Below are 21,762 nucleotides of genomic sequence, written 5' to 3'. Positions count from 1 at the left end.
AGTAACCTCTTGCAATTTTTGGATTTTCTCTTGTATCATATTTATACTTAATGCTCTCTAATTCTAGCGGAACTCCTATAAGAATTTGTTAGGAGTAAATTCTTTGAACTGATTGGTCCATAGCCTTAGGGGAGAGTCCCTTTTTAACTCTCTACCCTTGATTCCACTATGAGTATTGATCAATAGTATAATAATTCCTTCATAGAAATACGAGACATAATTTAGATGGATATAGTAAGTCTCGTTTGGGTTGATTTAATGGTAGTCTTTACATTCTCTCTTTCACTAGTAGTACGAGAGAAGAGTTGACTCTAAAGATACTACTAAATGATTGAGTAATTGAATTGTTGTATAGACTCTTTTATTTAATCGATCATTTTGCATGGTTTTGAATACTTGTTCCGATACTATCGACTCAAGGGCTACCTACCCAAGGTGAGATCAAAGTGTAGTTTCCTTTCACTAATATTTCCACCATATAGCTCTTGTTCCGTGATCATTCTAGGGAAGGAGATCCTCAATTACAACGAATGGTTGGCCATGCAACGCAATCTTTCGGTTCGACGTGAAGCGATCAATGCGCAACTAGAACGATTTGAGACCCACATCGATGAAAAATATGATGACATCGTCAACAACTTTACATTTGTCAACCGCAACATTCCCCATCTTTGAGAGTCCGCCGACAACTTGGATCGGCACATGGAAGTAAACGACACCAACATGGGTTGCCGCATGGGGCCGCTTGAGCGCGCCATCGCCAACATTGTCCATCGTCATCGACACCAGTGAAGGTCTTCAAGTTCATTCGTTGTACTCCAAGACCCTCAAGGCCACAAGCAAGCTCGTCATCGCCACCATGAGCGTCTGGAGCAACATCAACAACATTGTCCACAACATGGCAACTCCAATGAGCAACATCATGTCATCGACAAGGTTGAACAACCTCCAGATTGTGAAGCAAATGTTGATGATCATGAACAAGGCCATGATGAAGATCAACACATGCATGATTTTGGGCATTGCCTTAACAATTCATCAATGAGATATGAAGATAATAACTTTAACATGTATAAGATAAGCATTCATATAGGCATCACGTCCTAACATAGAGATAATGCAACACATCTCTCTTACAGTCCACAAGATAGGAATAAACTTCAAGCAATCTTGTATCAAGATTTAACAGAGCATAGCTATAATAACTTTGACATGATATTTGAATATCAAATATGCTACCTTGAACAAACAAGATTATTAATTTTGTCACATAGTGAACATAGCACGTGTATTCCTTTTATCCCTAGTGAGATAGCAAAAGAAAAGGCAATGCCATAATAGATCATGAATTTGTTGCCCCTATTCAATCAATAAAACCATGTTATTCCATCTAACACACACACATAACCCCATACATGTTCTTGCATACAAGTTGGATCGGAACCAATACTTAAAAACGAGGTACATAATATGCATCTAACAATACATCTTACACAAAGTATAGCCAAATCTCATAGTATCATATCATAGAATAAACATCCACCACATAGGTATTACAAATATGACCATAATCATGTTGGGCAGCTCATCTGGTAGTAAGAACTAGAAGAACATGAGAGAAATAGATCAACCTACTGCCACAAACACGTAGTCTAGAGCTGGACTACTCCCCTTTATCATGGTGATGATGTGGAAGACGTTGGAGAAGATGGAGATCCCTCCGGCGGTACACCTGGGCATTCCTTGGGTCGTGCCTAAAAAAGCTCGACCTGAAATTCCCAGGCCCGAGCCCAGCCTGGCCCAACCTTCGGGCTTACAAATTAGGCCCGAACCCGGCCCGAACTGCTAAAAGCCCGGCACGACCCGACAAGCCTGGCCCGAACTAGGCTTAAATTACGTTTTCTGCAAGCCCGAGCCCGGCCTTGGCCCGACGTTCGGGCTCCAAAATCATGCCCAAACCTAGCCCGATGTGCAAGCCCGACCTGGCCCGGCCCGGGATTTTCGGGCTGGGATGTCCGGGCCAGCTGACCATGCCCAGCTGTATCCGGCGGAGTCCCCCCCCTCCAATTTTCGTTGTTGCATCCTCTGTTTTTGTACTTCTGTCTTGCTGAAGCGCACTCCTCCCGAGAACTCTTTCGGGTCATATATATAGTGCTTTTAGATCAAAATACGTCGGTGGACGAAAGAATCAAGCGATTTGGATGATCAACGACCGAAAGAGGTCAGGTGGCGCGCCCTACAAGTCTGGGCATGCCACCTAGGCTCTTTTGGGCCTCACTTCTAGGTGTGATTCCAGGGCCCAGGGTGCTTCTCCCAATGAAGAAATGATGCTCCAAAAACCCTAGCTCAATTTGACTCTGTATAGGTCTCTGAAAGTAAAAAAAATACACAGAACAGGGAATTCCTGTTCTGAATAGTTATAATCAAATAAAGGGGATCAGTGGTAAATCACCATAAATCAATGTAAAAAATGGTATTATCATCAAATATGTTGCAAATATGTGAGAATTCATACTAATAACGGACAAAGTCCATGTATGCATTTTACATGCATCAAACACAAAGCTAGATGGGTTGTTAAACAACTCAACTTCAATTTTAAAACTGTGGGGGAGAAAAGAATCCTAGACTTAAACTTACTAGATGAATGGAGAAATGAAGCTTATGAAAGTGCTAGATTATTTAAAAAAAAGTTAAAATTTGGCATGAAAAAAAATAAATAGGAAATAATTCAAAATAGGAGACCAAGTATTATTGTTCAACTCTCGTTTCAAGTTCTCTGCAGGAAAACTAGCATCAAAGTGGCAAGGTCCATTAGTTGTGCATGAGGTGTATCGTTCCAGAGCCATCCGTCTTCATGGAGATTACACACGTAAACCTCATGTTGTTAATGGACAACATCTTAAGCATCACATTGCCGATGAAAAGTTCATAGGAAAGGTGGAGGAGTTAAATTTCCATAGTGCGAAAGCCATAATTGCAAATAATTATCCCCTCCTAGATATCAGAAACAAATAAAAGTCGAGATCAGGTATGTAGCGATCTCGAAATCTCTTCCTATTTTAGGATAGTTATTTTTTTGGAAATAAGAGCGTATCGCGAAAGATTTGGACGAAACGCAGTCAAGATGGGCAAAAGAGACCAGGTGACATAGGCATCCCCAATGGGCCTGCCGAAGAAGGTACCCGGGGTTTACTGAAGGCCCACGAGGCGACGAATATGGAGTTCGGAAGCCCAATTAGTTATCGATAAGGACAGATAGAATTGTATTAGGAAATAGAGAGATTTGTAACTTTACGGGTTGAACTCAAAGAGTCTCCCGGAATCTGTAAACTTGTGTATCACGAAACCCTCGGCTCCACCTCCTATATAATGGGGAGTCGAGGGACGAAGAGGGGATCGATTTCATTATCAACACGACCCTAGTTTTCTAGTAGTCGAGTACTTTTCCGGCTGAAACCCTCGAGATCTACTTGCCCTCTACTTCCAACTAAAGCCTAGTCTACAATCCGTAGGCATTGACAAGTTAATCCCTTGTCAATTGGCGCCGTCTGAGGGAATTAGAGGCGACAAGGAGCTGATCTCGATGGCACGTTCAAGATCGTCGACTTCTTCGGTAGCAAGCAACGCGATGGATAGAGGTAAACAGATCGAAACTGATCTAGTCGATTTTGTTCCTCACCCGCCCTCCCGTTTGGAAGCATATGCGTATCTGGAGGAGCCTATGGAGATGATGTTCGAAAGGTTCCACTTCCGCGTCGAGAAGAAAGGATCGTATCGTCTCGAGGTTCCAACTTCGTCGGGATTGTCGGCGGTCGATTCCGATTTTTCGGACTCGTCGTCATCGTTCGAGACAGGCGATGAGGAGATTTCGCCGCCACGCTTCGTCAGAACTACGACAAGTGAAAAGCTCGCCAAGATCTTCGGTGACACGTCCTTCGAGTCGTCTGCGGACTCCAATATAAGCAGCGACTCGGACAGCATCGACAGCTTCAGCTTCATCGACAGATCCACTATTGTTGGAGAGGTCTTCGCCGATCTATATGACGGTGTCACCAATCTCGACAACGGTCAAAATTCAAAATACCATCAAATCTATGCAATCGGAGATACAAGCCGACCACAGGAGGAGACATCAGAGAACTTTGATAACGCGGGAAATCTGTACGTCGACCCCGCTGATCTTACGCGAGGTTTGGGAACCAAATATGTCGGACCTGGAACACGAGAGATGGTGCAATTTCCGCATGCAGTGTGGGATAGAGTTGCAAGAGCTATTGATGGCACAAAGCCATGGATCATGTAACTGCGACAGCTGAAGAGTTGAGCTCGAAAAATAGAAAGTTGAGCTGGATAGGAGGCAAGCCGCGGCTTCCGTGTCAAGCGGGCGAAGAGCGGAGTTGAGCCGACAATCAGGTACTTCGGGAGGAGACAGTCATAGAGCAGCTCGAAATAGGGCCAGATCTCGGTTGCAACATATACCTGAGTCTGAGAGGGAGAACCTAGTTCAAAACCTCGACATGTCCTTTATGTCAATTGACACCAGGGGGAATATTATTCCCAAAACACCAGAAGCTGGGTACATGGCGACACAAGCTTTCATCCTAGCATCCAGGCCACCTCCCGTAATAATCAAGACATAGGCATAGGGATGGATGAACGGGCGCTGCATGGATAAGATAACTCATGTAATAATCAAGACAAGGCATTTGCAGATAATAATAAAACAGTATCCAAGTACTAAATAACCATAGGCATGTGTTCCGTATATAGTCGTACGTGCTCGCAATGAGAAACTTGCACAACATCTTTTGTCCTACCAGCCGGTGGCAGCCGGACCTCTAGGGAAACTACTGGTAATTAAGGTACTCCTTTTAATAGAGTACCGGAGCAAAGCATTAACACTCCGTGAACACATGTGATCCTCATATCACAGCCTTCCCCTCCGATTGTCCCAATTTCTGTCACTTTGGGGCCTCGGGTTCCGGACAGCAATATGTGTATACAACTTGCAGGTAAGATCATAAAACAATGAATATAATCATGAACCAATAACATGTTCAGATCTGAAATCATGGCACTCGGGCCCTAAGTGACAAGAATTAAGCATAACAAGTTGCAACAATATCATAAAAGTACCAACAACGGATACTAGGCACCATGCCCTAACAATCTTATGGCTATTACATGAACAATCTCATCCAATCCCTACCATCCCCTTCAGCCTACAGCGGGGATTTACTCACACATGGATGGGGGAAGCATGGATGGTTGATGGAGAGGCGTCGGTGACGATGATGGCGATGATCTCCTCCAATTCCCCGTCCCGGCAGGGTGCCAGAACGGAGTTTCTGATCCCGAAACAGAGTTTTCGATGGCGGCGGAGTTCTGGATGTCATCTGGCAAATTGGTCGAACCCCCGTGCGTTTTTAGGTCAAGGGCTTTAAGTAGTCCAGAGGGGAGCGCCAGGGGCTGGCTGAGGCGGCGTCCCCATATGGCGGCGCGGCCCAGGGGCCCACCGTGCCTCCATGTGGTGTGCGCACCTCGTGGCCCCCCTCCGTCTCGTCTTCTGGCTCTGTGGGTCTTCTGTAAAAATAGGCCCATAGCAATTATTTCCGGGGATTTTCCTGATAGTTGATTTTCTGCACAAAAATAAGACACCAAGGCAATTCTAGTGAAAACAGCGTTAGTCCGTGTTAGTTGTATCCAAAATACACAAATTAGAGGCAAAATAGCAAAAATGTTCGGGAAAGTAGATACGTTTTGGGCGTATCAACTCCCCCCAAGCTTAGCTTATTGCTTGTCCTCAAGCAATTCAGTTAACAACTGAGTGCGATAAAAGAACTTTCACGAACACATTTGCTCATATGATGTAAATATTCTCATTATATGGACAAGTACTTAGGCAATTCAAAATAAGATAAATGCAAATAAAGTCATCTAATAGTTATGTCAATCATGAAAAAGATACCAACAAACTAATAATAAGCATAATGAAACATATCTATCAGCAGGATTGCAATGCTCATAAAAAGATATGATAAAGTGGTATCTCGCTTGCCCGTATTTGTACAACAAAACATAAATGTCCAGGCACCTCTGAATTTCATGGAAATACTAGAAGTAAAGATTATCAAAGATAAAAGCATCAAAGTTATACCACAATTAACCATATTCTGGGACAAACATATTACACTAAGAATGAAAATTATGCTCTCAAGAAGGTGCTCAAAGAAAGGATGGTGACTCAACATAAAAGTAAAAGATTGACCCTTCGCAGAGGGAAGCAGGGATTAACATGTGCTAGAGCTTTTCATTTTTAAAACAGAAGTAAAATTGTTTTGAGAGGTGTTTGTTGTTGTCAACGAATGGTAGTGGGCACTCTAACTACGTTTTCAACCAGACTTTCAAGAGTGGCTCCCATGAAGGACGTTATCTCTACCAGCAAGGTAGATCATCCCTCTTCTCTTTTGTTTACACATGTACTTTAGTTTTATTTATAGATGACACTCCTCCCAACCTTTTGCTTTCACAAGCCATGGCTAACCGAATCCTCGGGTGCCTTCCAACATTCACATACCATGGAGGAGTGTCTATTTGCAAATTAAGTTGCTTACTGATAAGTCAGGGTAAAACATGTGAAGAGAATTATTAATGAAAGTTAATTTATTTGGGGCTGGGCACCCCGTTGCCAGCTCTTTTTGAAAAATTATTGGATAAGCGGATGTATATGCCACTAGTCCATTGGTGAAAGTCTGACTGACAAGATTGAAAGATAAAACACCACATACTTCCTCATGAGCTATAAAACATTGACACAAATTGAGAAGTACTTTGAAGGTCTTAAAGGTAGAACATGAAAATTTACTTGGAATGGTTTGAAATGCCATGCATATGTATTTATGGTGGACACTTCGGAATAACTTGGTTTTTAGGGGTTTGGAAGCACGAGCAGAATTCCCGCTCAGTACAAGTGAAGGCTAGCAATAGACTAGGAAGCGACAATCAAGAGAGCAATAACCGTCATAATCATGTTTGCGACAAAATAAAATTAACGGAAGCATAAAAGTGATACAAGAACTCTGAAGCAAAGTAATTCATCGAGGCTTAATTGACTTTTGTTTTTCAGTCATATGCATGCGTGAGCATGTGCCAAGTCAATTCAAATGAATTATTCAGAGGAGGATGCCACAATGTCATACCTATTTATGAATAAAACAATGCAAGCAAATATTTATGACATGCTACTCATTATTAATAATTGGAGCTAAACATGAGAGATCATGAACTACTAGACTTTCATTAAATGACATATACCTCACATGAACCAACTAAGCATGCTCACATGGATGAGTATATGTACAAAAATGAAAACAAATAGAGTTCATACCAGCCTCTCACCAGAGTCGAGTTGTCGTAGATCGTCATTATTGCCTTTCACTTGTGTGGCTTGAATAATATGAAATGAAAAACAAGCTCCAACCACCGGAGACCGCTGAACTCCATAATAAACTTTACAAAACCGAAGAAGAACAATAAATATTTTTGGTGTTTTCGAATTGGAAACAAGAACGAAAGTAAAATCTTTTTGGATTTTCTCATAGCAAACCAACGATAGTAAATAAAGCAAAATAGAAACAAGAAACTAAATAAACAAATGATAAAGAGAAACAACAGAAATATTTTTGGTCTTTTTGTGTTTTAGAAAAGAAACAAAGCAAAAACAAGAGAATGAAAACTAAAAGAGTCACACAAAAGCAAGGTGGCAGAAATCTGCCAAAACTTGACAGCGAAGACGAGTAATTATTTTTTTCGAAAATCTTCTGCTGTTCAACTCGAAAAGTGCTCAACTAATGAAAGTTAGATAATAACCTGGGGAACATTCAAAAAAATTGGCTGCTCAAAATAACGATTTTTAGGAAAAAAATTCAGTATCAGTCGAGAATCTGTTTTTTAGACATCACTTCCCCAAATATCATCTTCCTCATATTAGAGGCAACCATCGGCACACAAATGAAATAAAAAAGTAAAAGAAAAGGTTACTACAGTAGTAACAACCTTCAAAAACTAAAATAAGAACCTACTGAAATAAAAATAACCGAAAGAGAAACAACCAAAAGAAGCGAAACAAGTATATACAAATGACCGGCAATTGTAATATGCAATGAATGAGTGATGCCGGCGTACCTCCCCCCAAGCTTAGGATTTTGTCCTAAGTGGAGATCAACCCCAGCGAGGGTCAGGGTTCCACGCTGGTGGATCATACATGGCGTGGTCGTAATAAGATCCCTGTGCATAAGAAGAGGATGAAGGCTCCACATGCCCAAAATGCTGATGTGAAGAACTTGTTGCGTCGGATGACAAGTCGAGGGGTTCCTCGGCCTCCTCCATGCCATCCCCTGCGTGATGGCCGAACCTCTCTATGTATGCATCAAGTTCATCTTCTGTGACCGACCAACTTTTCCTGGAATCAAGGTCAAAGCAGGTGCAGGCAATCCAACTAGCCTTTCAGATTTAATTACTCTCCATTTTTTCTTGAAAAAGGTTATCTCATAGGACAGGTTATTCAAATTAGACCAATTAGAAACAAAGTCATGTTTTATCATGGAAACAATATCAAGTTTCTCTATAGAGAGCTGAACATCAAGAGAGTGTGGTTCTACACCATGCATAGCTAGCAAACGAGAGGCAATGAGACATCCACAAATTCCTCCTTTATCACGGTTAGTAGCAAGCCTAAAAGCTATCATAGCACCCAAATTATAATTTCTATCACGTTGCAATGCAGCAGCTAAGAAAACCAAGTCATGGATGGATAACTTATTTGCATTCTTTCTAGCAAGAACGCACTTGGTGATAAAGTAAGCAAAATGGCGAATAGATGGGAGTTGAATACTACGAATTTTACCACTCTTATCCGAGAAGCTTCTCCCTTGACAGATCATCTCGTATAGATTCAAGAGTTGCAGTGGCAGCCCCCTAATCTTCTCATGTGATCCCCACTGTGGCACTTTAATAGCTGCACAAAAATCATCAAAGGGAAAGTTGATAGTTTTATTGTAGATTTTATATTGAACCATGGGGTTAGGTTGGGACCAATGGAATTCAAAATCCTGCACCACTGACATGGTTAGTTTTGCATATTGGTAAGGTTCACCAACAACAAAATTCTCTAACCCTGCATTGGAAATTAGATTTTGAACATCCTGAAAAATTCCTGCACTGTTCATGAAATCAGTGCATGGGTAGTAGGAGGGAAATACCCCCTCTTCACGGTGGCCTCTCATAACGTCATGTACCTCCAATTCATGTTGGTTGAGTTGGTGTCTATTCCACTGCATTTTCTGAAATTTTTCAACAATCATTATAAAAGTTGATTTTGAGACATATAAATGAGGGAGACTACTATAGGAACTTGATAGAGTACTAAACATGCATCAAAACTAATTTCTACCACTTAGAACAAGCATGCAAACTCACTTAACATTTCACCTACAGCAGCAAAATAGTCAAGATATACTCAACCAAACAAAATTCTATTTGGATAATCGGAGGAGTCACATACCGGAGAACAAATGCCCCAAATCTCAGCAACAAAGATGGGCTGAGCAAGGAGATCGAAAATCTCGAGCAAGAACAGCAAGAAACTCGGGTTTGAACAATGGTGGTGTGTTTTCCCGTGGAAGAGAGTGGAGTGGTAGGTGGATAAGTGAGTGGAGGGCCGGTGGGGCCCTCCCCACAGGGCGGCGCGCCCCCATGCTGGCCGCGCCGGCACATGGGGTGCAGCCACTGGGTGCCCCACTGGTCAGCCCCAGGCACTCCCAGGTTGCAAATTAAAAATAGGACCAGTGGTATAATTTTTGTAAATTTTTGAAAACTTCGAAAAATGCACATTTCTGCGTGTTAAAATAACTGTTTCAGGGCAGAAAAAGATTTTCAAAATTTTAAACAAGTGTGGAGAAAGAAAGAAATGTTGTTCAGCTCTTCCATGCATTTAAAGTGTACTTGTTAACAAGGTTGATCAAGTCTTGCCACCAAATAAATTTTACATGACATAAGAAGAAATAAACCTCAAATCAATCATGTTACCTTATATTGTATTGATATGGACCCAATCATAATATTTTGATATCCTTCTTTAGGCTCATATATAGGACAATCAATAACTCCCACTTTGATAGTTCTCAAATTAGAAATTGTATTAACTCCATATACTTTATCAATCTTCTTGGGAAAATACACAGTATGCTCATTGTCATCAACATTGAAAGTAACTTTTCCTTTATTGCAATCAATAACAACCCCTGCAGTGTTAAGAAAAGGTCTTCCAAGAATAATGGACATATTATCATCTTCAGGCATTTCCAACACAACAAAATCAGTTAGGGATTTCTAGTTTCGTGCCCCTGGTTCGTTAGTTGTACTCAGTTTTCCCCAGCCCCTTAGTTTTTCCTCAGTTTTCCCCTCCCTCTAGTTTGAAACCCGTCGCAGACGCTCAGACGGGAGGGTTGCCGTCTGGGTCGGAGGCCTTCACCGTTACCGGTGACGGCTAGGGAGCCGCGTTGGTGTTGAATTGACCGTTTCTTTCGAACTCGTGTTGATCGTTGACTGGAGGAGCTCACCCAAAGCTTTCCACTCCGCCCGAGACTGGAGGAGCTCACACACCGCCCCTCCACCGCCACGCCGTCCTGCCCTCCTACCTTATGGCGTCGTCCGCCGCCGAGCCGCCCCCGCCCCCACCACCACCCCCGGGAGGCGGAGAGGGCTCCGCCTCCACCAGATATAGATCTACCCCTTTCGCGGAGTTTGTATGTCCATCTGGTGTGCCAACTGTTCGCATCAGCCGCGGAGAAGATTGGGAATCGGAGGGATCTAACGCATGGATTCCATCTCGGGTAAGCATCGTCTGCCTATGTGAATTAACAGTAGGCAGTTTTTGAGCGCCAATCTTTGTTGCTCAACTAACTGCGTTGCTTTTCGAATAGGATTGATCCAGCGCTGGCTTTTCGGCTGGTGGTTAGGCTGGATTCTAGCTTTACACGTGATTCTAAACGCTATAAGAATGGGTTTTACTTCCCTGCGATGGTTGCAACCACCATCTCGTTGAGGAATTTGAAAGCTAACATCTACGCTCAGTACAGCTGGAGCTCTCACGACGCAGTTCATTTCGAATATTTGCACAACAAGGAGGGAAGATTTGTTCCACTAATTTCCGACGACGATCTGGGAATTCTTTTTTGCTTTGAATGCTTCTCGCCGGTTCGGTAAAATTGGTATCCATGTGGACAGGAGCCGGGCATCATCTCTCTCTGGTGCTGGGGCATCATCAGGTGGTCGGGCATCATGTCTCTCTACTGCTGCTGCCTCTTCTAACAGTGTGCGCCGCGGCGCTCCTTGTAGGTCCACATCAGCACCATCTGTCCCCAGTGCTAGTGGTAGCCAGATCGTTCGTACGGTCGATGTGGAGGACGATGCAGACATTGAGGATCAGTCTCCTCAAGATGATGAGGATGAGTTGATGTTTCCTGAATTGGTAGATCGATGCGATAAGCGTGCAATGGAGGATCAATACATGGAAGATATTGCTTTTGGTGCCAGATTTGATGACACTGATGATGAAGAGAAGAATGAGAATGATGACAGCCTCGTTTTAGCCGATTACGAAGGTGAAGACTTGCCAACAATTGAGTGGAACAGGGAGGATCCCCGGCTTGCGAAAGCACCGTGTTTCAAACGATGATGGACTCGCCGTAATGCAATTACTACATATCACATTCTCACTAAGAATAAGTATGAGGTTATTAAAAGTGAGCCAGGTAGGTTCACAATTAAATGCCCATACCTAAGGTGTAGGTTTAGGCTGCATGCATCCACAATGCACGAAGCAACCTCGGTTCGAGTACTACGCCAACCAGCTTGTGTATTTAGATCACGGTGTAAAATTTGTTATCTATTACCGACATCCCTTATCATTATGTTTCAGATAAAGAAGAATAAGGAGATCCATAGGTGTCCACCTCTAGGGGAGAGCCGGAGCGGAAAACAAAGCTAGCGAAGACTAGGTGGTTGGCGAGATATAATCCTAGATTGGCTGAGAGAAAATCCTTCACTTGGTCCAACATCACTCGTAAAAAGGTGGTTGAGAAGTATAAAATGAAAGTACCTTACATGAGGATGTTCTATGCAAAGGAAATGGCTCTTGACAAGATCAATGGTCCATGGAATGAAAGCTTTCGGTTGCTTTACACTTTCAAAGCTGAAGTGGAGATGGCTAGTCCAGGCAGATGTTGTAGCGATAGACAAGCATACAGTTCCCTACAAATTGAAAAGCGGGAAGGTAATGCACAAGGAATGTTTTAGAAGGGCTTTTGTTTGTTTCAAAGCTTGCCTGGAAAGGCTTTTTGGACGGTTGCGAGGCCTTATTTGGCCATGGATGCATCAGCTCTTCATGGCAGGTTTAAAGGACAGACTAGTTGTCGCTACTGCAGTTGATGGACATAATTGGATGTTCCCTGTTGCTTATGGGGTTTTGGAGGTTGAGTCACAGGAAAGTTGGACTTGGTTTCTGCAGAATTTGCGCGACCTTATAGGTCATCCACCAGGACTTGTTATCCACATAGACGCTTGCAAAGGTTTGGAGACTGCGGTAGAAGTAGTATTCCCTGGAGTGGAGCATAGGGAATGTATGCGACACTTGGTACAGAATTTTACAAAGAAATTCAAGGGTAAAGTTTTTACTGACAACCTATGGCCAGCTTCATACACATGCAGCTCTAGGAAGCATCTGTTTCATTTGGATGTGTTGTATAAACAAAAACCTGGGGTGAAGGAGTACTTGGATGAACATCATGGTAGGGTGTGGTCAAGAAGCCAATTTAATGAAATTTGCAAGTAGACTATGTAACAAGTAACCTTGCGGAGAGTTTCAATTCAAAGGTCAAGTCATTGCAAGGGCTTATGATGTGGCAAATATTTGATAAGATTAGGCAGATGATCAGGATAAAGATCGATCTGCGTCAAAGAATTGCATCCACAAATTATGTTGGCCATCTCATGCTCCCATCTTTGATTAAGTCTTTGCATGACAGGGCAAAACAATTGAGGATGCAATGCGTCAGAAAAGGAATGAAGGCTGAGGTAACCTACACTGACAAACAAAACAAGCAGTGGAGGTATCCAGTGAGTTTGGTTGATAGGACATGCCATTGTAGGGGATAAAGCAGATCCGTGGGATACCCTGCATACACGCATTGTTTTTCATGAGTGTTATAGGGGGTGAAGATGGTGAAGTTGATCAGTATGTGTCAGAGTATTTCTCTGTTGCCAAATTTAGGGCTGCATATGCTATGAATGTTCCTACCTTGTTGGGAAAAGACCAATGGATGAAAGTCGATCCAGGCTTCAAACCTGTACTCTCCAGTATTGACTAGACCGGCAGGTAGGCCGAGGAAGAATAGGATCAGAGCTAGTGCAGAGGGTGGTGGACCGATTCGAAAACGTAAGTGCAAACGTTGTGGAATCCCTGGACACATTGCTAGGCTTTGTGAAAATGCAGTTGACCCAGCTTTTGGAATGGAAGATCAGGCGGGAGCAGCAAATGCAGAGGAGAATGAAGCAGCAGTTCAACATGAGGAGATTGAAGCAGCAAATGCAGAGGAGATTGAAGCAGCAATTGAACATGAGGAGATTGAACCGATGGATCGAGAGCAGAGGGAACAGATGGATGTAGAGCTGCTTGAACCGATGGATAGAGAGCAGAGGGAATAGATGGATGTAGAATGGCTTCAACCGATGAGTCCAGAGGAGAGGGAACAGTATAATCGAGAGTGCCTTGAAAGTAGTAAGGCCCTGATAGATGCTAACTTCGCAGAGTACATGGCAGAAGAAAAAGCACAAGCTTCGCATAAGAAGAAGAACAAGAAAGAGGGCAAAAGGAAGGTAGACACCGGAACTATCCCTGGTAGGGTTACCCGGAGTAAGGTGGTGGCCCCGGCGAGTCACACCAGGAGCAAGAGAAAGATTTTATTCCGAACAACTAATTTGAATTTGTATGAACAATTTGTATTGGGGTTCCCTTTGTATTGGGGATCCCTTTGTGTTGAACAATTTGTATTGGGGTTCCCTTTGTATTGGGGATGCCTTTGTGTTGAACAATTTGAATTTCTATGAACAATTTGAATTTGTATGAACAATTTGTATTGGGGTTCCCTTTGTATTGGGGATCCATTTGTGTTGAACAATTTGTATTGGGGTTCCCTTTGTATTGGGGATGCCTTTGTGTTGAACAATTTGAATTTCTATGAACAATTTGAATTTGTATGAACAATTTGTATTGGGGATGCCTTTGTGTTCAACAATTTGAATTTGTATGAACAACATTTAAGCCACATTTATCATTTTCTCTAGGGTTTAGGGTTTTAGGGTTTTAGGGTTCTAGGGTTTTAGGGTTTTAGGGTTCAATTCAAAATAATTCAAAACATGGTGGAACCTTCCCATGGAGCCTTGTTATGTTACCTACAACCTAGAGAAATAATAATGGAAAAGAAAATATAGAGATATGAAGTTTTTATGCCAAAAGCTTCAAAACCACTTCCTAGTCCATGAGCTACTAGATATGAAGATGCGGGCTTTCACGCTCAATACACCTCCCAAATACCCACTATGCTTACAAACTTTGTCCAAATGAGTCCAAATTCGTCACACTTGTGTATCTTTGAATTGCAAACAATATCTAGTCGGCCAAAATGTAATATATTGTTCAAATAACACAATTTTACAATTTTTATGCCAAAAGCTTCAATTTCCCTTAGTCCCTTTATTATTTGGGTGCCCCTGTTTTACTTAGTGTTACTCGGTTTTCCCCCTCTCGGGTCCACTTGTTTTACTCAGTCGTACTCAGTTTTGCCCTTCCGATAAACATTTCCTCACTTTTCCCCCTCTTAGTTGTACTCAGTTTTCCTAACTTGTACTCACTGGCTGATCTCTGATTGGTCGAGATGTATGTCACACGGATCTTGGTTGGTTGAAAGCTCAATGAACGCTTGCACCGTTCGATCATTTATGATCGGACGGCATGTATATCTCTCTCTACCACGATGGACGCATACGGAGACAAGAGCAGAGCACATACCTACCAACCCTGGCAGTCGCATATTCCAGTCACATCTTCCTCTCTCGTATTTCCTCTCTTACTCCGGCGGTCGCGGCGGCGCGGATCTAACCGTGCGTGCGGCAGCGTGCGGCGGAGCGGATCTAACCGTGCGTGCGGCGGCGCGGATCTAACCGTGTGTGCGGCGGCGCGGATCTAACCGTGCGTGCGGCGGCGCGGATCTAACCGTGCGTGCGCCGTGGATCTAAGAGTGCCGGTGAGGATCTAACCGTCAGAAATAGTTGAAATGTCTCTCTCTATCTCACTTTCGTTTCTCTTCTCAGATCTGTTGAATGATGAAGAACACCAAGACGGCGGCCGTGCCGACAGTGGTCATCGATGCCACGAACATTGAAGCCATCGCCTACAACATCGCTTCGACGATGCAGACCCAGCCTTCAATGTAGGAGCTCGTTGATGTCTCACTTCCGGTGCCGAGAGTGCGAATCGATGCCAAGACGATTGAAGCCATCGTCTACAACCGCGCCGCAAAGCCGCCGATCCAGACCCTCCGCGGATCCGTCGCCGATGAAGTACACCAAGACAGCGGCGGTTCCGACACCGGTCATCAATGCCACGAACATTGAAGCCATCGCCGATAACATCGCTTCAACGGCGGATGGCGCGGATGACCACCCCTCGCCCGCCCGTCGTCCCGGCCTTTCTTGCCCATCGCTGCGCGGCCGTGTTCGATGCCGCAAATTGGGATAAATTATGATAAATTTGTATTTTTCAATTTCCAATTGGGATAAAATTGTTCGAACTACTACCTCCGTCTCAAAAAAAGCTTCTCCACGTTCTTGATGTGTCCATGTACATCTGTATGTATGATTTGAATTCTATCCCAACTTGATTGGGAAGATATTGATATGTATTTGATCCGGAGGCTGGTACATGCTTTCACTTTTGGGATCCCTTCACTTTTATAAAATGTTCATGCATGCTAAAATTATCGTGCGCATTACTTAGCACAAGTAGGAAATTGTACGCCAAAATACGAGTGCTTAGAGCCACAACAAAATACAGTGGTTAGAGCCATCTACTTGAATAACAATTCTATACTAAATCGTCTACCGAACCACATAACCGCTAGGACAGGGATGACACCTAATAAAACTGCACGGATGAATCTACTTTTCTCCTCTCCCATCACTTTAAGTTCATGTTCTAGATTTTCTAACACTTGATCAAATACGGCAAGATCTGTCTCAACTCTCAACTTCTCCTTGCGAATAAGCTCCGAATTCTTCTTTTCTTCCTCCACAATACGCTTCAGCTCGAATATCATCAGGTTTTTACGGGCCAATTCACCACCTAAATTGGCCACCTTCTCCTCCAAATCCATCCTCTGGCTACACCACTGGGTTGATTCATCTTGGTATGCAATGTACCATGGATCATCGGCTTGCCCGGCTAACTGTAACAATAATGGAAAAAAAGAACAACCGAAATCACTCCAACGAGGCCATGGCGGAACTTTCAACGGTAGTACAGAGAGCTGAAGCTAGATACATGCACTTCCGACGAGGTAGGAGAAGTAGAACGTGGCCACGACATGATCGAATCCCCACCCTCGCCGGTGTACCCGCTATGACCAGACATTGAGGACTATTTTGTACCTGCAAACTCCAATAAATTACGGGAACCGAATCAATTAGGGGGCGGGGGAGGCAGAAGCGGAGGTCTTACCAAGCTATACTACCAATTGGTGCGCGGAACAAATCCCGGTCGTCGTGGGCGGTGGATCTGCTTGCGGCGGACTTTCCTGCGGTGGGTACAATGTGTGCAGACGAAACAAGTGCTGGAGCCGTGGTTGACGTGCAGCCGCAGTCCGTCTGACGCCGCCGGGGGACAGAGCCGGCGGCGCGACGAGGCGCCGCCGATGGCTGCTCCGTCCGATGGTGGGGAACGAGCTACCAGCGGTTCTCCGGTCTAGCTTAAGAATAATTAATTAGCGAACTTGTTGCTTCTCTCTATGATATTCTCTAAAGACATATATCAGAGCGGCAATATGTGTCTTTTCCTGAAAAATAGACGACCCCACTGGTCATTGGCTGCGGAGGCCCCACAGAGCGGCGATATATGATTTTTTCTAAATAAATAGACGACCCCACTGGTCATTGGCTACGGCAGCCCCACAGAGCGGCAATATGTCTTTTCCTGAAAAATATACGACCCCACTGGTCATTGGCTGCGGCGGCCCCACAGAGCGGCAATATATGATTTTCTCTAAATAAATATATGACCCCACTGGTCATTGGCTGCGGCAGCCCCACAGAGCGGCAATATATGTCTTTTCCTGAAAAATAAACGACCCCACTGGTCATTGGCTGCGGAGGCTCCACAGAGCGGCAATATATGATTTTCTCTAAATAAATAGACGACCCCACTCGGTCATTGGCTGCGGCAGCCCCACGGAGCGGCAATATATGTCTTTTCCCGAAAAATATACGACCCCACTGGTCATTGACTCGCGGCAGCCCTATAGAGCGGCCCCATTTGTCATTGGCGACAACGCGTATAAAATCATGACATAAAACGGCCCACACGTCGGCGATAGATGGATGGCTGCTCCGACGTGTCTCCCGACCCTACCCGTCGGCACGAGACGGTCGGGGAGGAGCTGCCTCGTGCGGCCCCACCCGGTCAGACTAACGGTCAAGGCCTCTGACCTGACGGCTACCTGTCGTTCCAGCACTTGTGTGTGTTTCAAACTAGAGGAGGGGAAAACTGAGGAAAAACTAAGGGACTGGGGAAAACTGAGTACAACTAACGAACCAGGGGCACGAAAATAGAAATCCCAATCAGTTAATATTAAGCAATTATTAGCAACTTGAACAGGAACATCCTCACATATACCAACAGGAACAGCAGTAGATTTAACAGCCATTTGCAAAGATATATTAGTTGGTATCAACTTATCTAAGTAAAGTCTCTTGTAAAGAGAAAAAGGCATAACACTAACTCCTTCTCCCAAATCACATAGAGCAGTTCTAACATAATTATTCTTGATGGAACAAGGGATAGTCGGTATACCTGGGTCTCCTAGCTTCTTTGGAACCTTGCCATTGAAAGAGTAATTAGCAAGCATAGTGGAAATCTCCTCATTAGGAATTTTACTTTTGTTAGAGACAATATCTTTCATATACTTTGAATAAGGAGGCAATTTAATAGCATCAGTCAAAGGGATTTGGAAGAACAAAGGTTTCATCCAATCACAAAATTTATTATAGCGTTCTTCCTCCTTTGATTTAAGTTTCTTAACAGGAAAAGGCATTTGCTTTTGAACCCAAGGTTCTCTTTCATTACCATGTTTCTTAGCAATGAAATCTTCTTTAGTGTACTTTTTATTTTTAGCATGCTTTTCGAGTTCATCTTCAACCTCTTCTTTATCGAAACATCATTATCTTTATCATGTTCATTACCACTTTCGGTTTCAGCATCAGAAATAGAAATACTATTAGGATCATTAACGAGTTCGAGAAGATTCTACAACAGTTTTATGTTTCTTCTTCTTTTTCCTAGAAGGAACACTAGTTTCTTTAGTTCGTTGAGAATCTTGTTCAACTCTTTTGGGATGCCCCTCGGGATATAGAGGATCCTGAGTAGAAACACCACCTCTAGTTGTTACTTCATAAGCATGTTTTTCTTTAGAAGTATTTTTTAACAAGTCATTTTGCACTTTAGTGAGTTGATCAATTTGAGTTTGAACCATATGAAAATGTTTAACAAGCATCTTAACATCATTGGAGGTTCTCTCCACAATATCATGCAATTTACTAATAGCTTGAGAATTTTCCATTAAATGATTATCTACTCTCATATTAAAGTTATCTTGCTTAACAACATAATTATCAAATTCATCTAAACATTGATCGGGAGGTTTTGAGTAAGGAATGTCTCCTTTATCAAAGCGTTGAAGAGAATGTACCTCAATTGTGGATGAAGGGGGAGTTATCTTACATAAATCTTCTATGGGAGGTAAATTCTTCACATCTTCAGATTTAATACCTTTCTCTTTAAGAGATTTCTTGGCTTCCCTCATATCTTCATCATTTAATTCAATCATACCCCTCTTCTTCAATATTGGTGTTGGGGTTGGTTCAGGTGTAGTCCAATCATCATGATTTTGGCTTATTCTAGCCATTAATTCTTCGACTTCATCCGGAGTTCTTTTCCCGAAAACACAACCAGACACAACTATCCAGGTATGCCCTAGACTCAATGGTTAGTCCACTATAAAATATATCAAGTAAGTCATGCTTTTCCAAATCATGTCCAGACCGAGCTCTAAGAAGAGAGCAAAACCTTGCCCAAGTTTCAGGCAATTTCTCTCCATCTTCCTGGTCAAAACTATAATTTTTTTGCAAAGCAATATGTTGAGCACTAGCAGGAAAATATTTTCGAAAGAAAACATCAAGCAAACCACTTGGACTATCAATACAATCAGGAGGCAAACTAAGTACGCTTCTTGATATCATCAGAAAATAAGCTACTCAAAGTAGAAAGCTCATTCATGTGCTCTACAACACTTTCTTTTTCAGTACCACAAAAAGGTGTTTTCTCAACAATAGATATATGAGAAAAATCAAGAGAAAAATCATAATCCTTATCCTTAATGTTTATAGGAGATGTGGCAAATTTAGGATCGGAGACAGGTTTATATCTAACAGCATGTTGTGCAAGAAGCTTTTTAATGTTACTTGCACCAGTAGTAGCATTACATTTATCAATAAAATCATCATCAAGTTCCACATAATCTTCATTAGGATCATCACTAGAGTGTTCAACAGAATCAGGTGAATTAACAGGTGTAACAATATTTTCATTAGGAATTTCAGTATTTTCAATTTGTCTAGACCTAGCAATTGTAGCATCTAGAAAAGGACCTAATGAACTATTATCATCAAGAACATGTTGACTGCCAAAACCCACCGGCGGGCAGCGGCCTTGTCAACACTGTAGAGCCGGGGGGAGCCTAGAGCTACGGCTGGCTGAGACCCCTCCGAGCGACGGCCCGCAATGCTCTTCTGGTCACACGCGGCGTTGCGAAGTGCAAGGGCGTGCCACCTGACCTATACCTGGTCGGGAAGGTGATGAGGTTGCCTCGCTTAGTTTCTGCGAGGCATACATGTAAACGTTAAATACGAGCCTCGATCGGCTCTCGGGTTATCCCGTGAATCGGCTCAAAGAGCCGATCCACCCATGATCCGTACGGGGTGCACGAATACTTGGTGGTCCTGCTTGATCAAGATGAAGCTAATGAGATCTACGACGATTTAGGGTTTTCACCGCATAACCGGATCATCCTACTCCGGGTTGGGCCTTGCGGCCACGCACGGTGCTCGTAAGCCGATCCTAAACAAGGCCAAAAAACCAACACGAAGTTGATCCTAGGAACATCCCGTTTAGGACTTGCGAACGCCACCCTACGTGCCACTCGGATCCTCCCCCCATTGTAAGGCCAAACTATTGCGGATATTAAACTAATCCTTGTAGAACAAGGAGCAATCGTAACGGATCAGATCTACTAAATAATGATCAAGCGGGGTGCCGCCCCCACACCTGAGATAGGCGTGAGGACGGCTAGATATGCAAGGGTTGCACTACGTAAGCATGCTTAAACGGAGAACAATGCTAACCCTAACACATCTAATGATAACTACGTTGCTCGCCATCAAAAACGCTTCGAGTACGAGCAACGCATGAACAACGTGGGGCTTGTGCTGCCTAGATCGCAAGATGCGATCTAGGCAGCATGTCGCTTACCTGATAGAAACCCTCGAGACGAAGGAGTTGGCGATGCGCCGAGATTGGTTTGTTTTTGGGGTTGAACGTGAGTTGTTGTTTTTTCCATAAACCCTAGGTACATATTTATAGTCCAAGCGGACTCTCTAATGCGGGCGTGCACCAAACCGTGCACGAATAAGAATCTATCTCTAAACTAAAATACGATCTAATATGTTACAGATACACGGGCAATTAAGCCCAACTTGGTATAAAAGGCCGATCCACCTACTTCTTCTATATATTTCTTCACATCCATCTTTGATCGCGGCCCACCTCTGACTTGGTCAAATTCCGGTGATAACACATGCCCCCCTGGTTTTGGAAATATTATTTCCAAAATCATCATGTTCTTCTCTCGTCGGGTCATGTCGTGGCATCACCGTTGCAGTGCCTCTTGTCTCTTCAGTAAGGAGTCATGATGCCGATAACGAAGGCAGCGAAGATTAGTAACATGGCATCAGTGGTATGCAAACAATCGGCTCTCCTTGAGCAAATCGGCTCTTTATCAAAAAACCCTCTTTTAATACTGAAGAAGCGTTCCCAGCCAACCGTTCTGCCGATAGTCGAAATCAGACGACCTCCTTTTCAGTCTCTCTCACAAACACACCGGGCAACGTTGAGCTAGCCATCCTCCAAACGGTAACTCGCGACCTCTATCTGCAAAGACAGAGTCAGATCCCCAAATCGCCGCTCGAGCAGTTCCAATCCAACACCCCCTTCACAGATCTCGACCGCGCGGCTTCCAACCCCTTCAACGCATCCCATGGCGGAATCAGCTAACACTGACACCACGGTCGCCGGACTGAAGGTAATCCTTAACCTCC

The sequence above is a fragment of the Lolium rigidum genome, chromosome 1 (genome assembly GCF_022539505.1).
Source record: "Lolium rigidum isolate FL_2022 chromosome 1, APGP_CSIRO_Lrig_0.1, whole genome shotgun sequence".
Lineage (NCBI taxonomy): Eukaryota > Viridiplantae > Streptophyta > Magnoliopsida > Poales > Poaceae > Lolium > Lolium rigidum.
The sequence above is the reverse complement of the archived record's forward strand: the minus strand, read 5'-3'. Positions refer to the sequence as shown.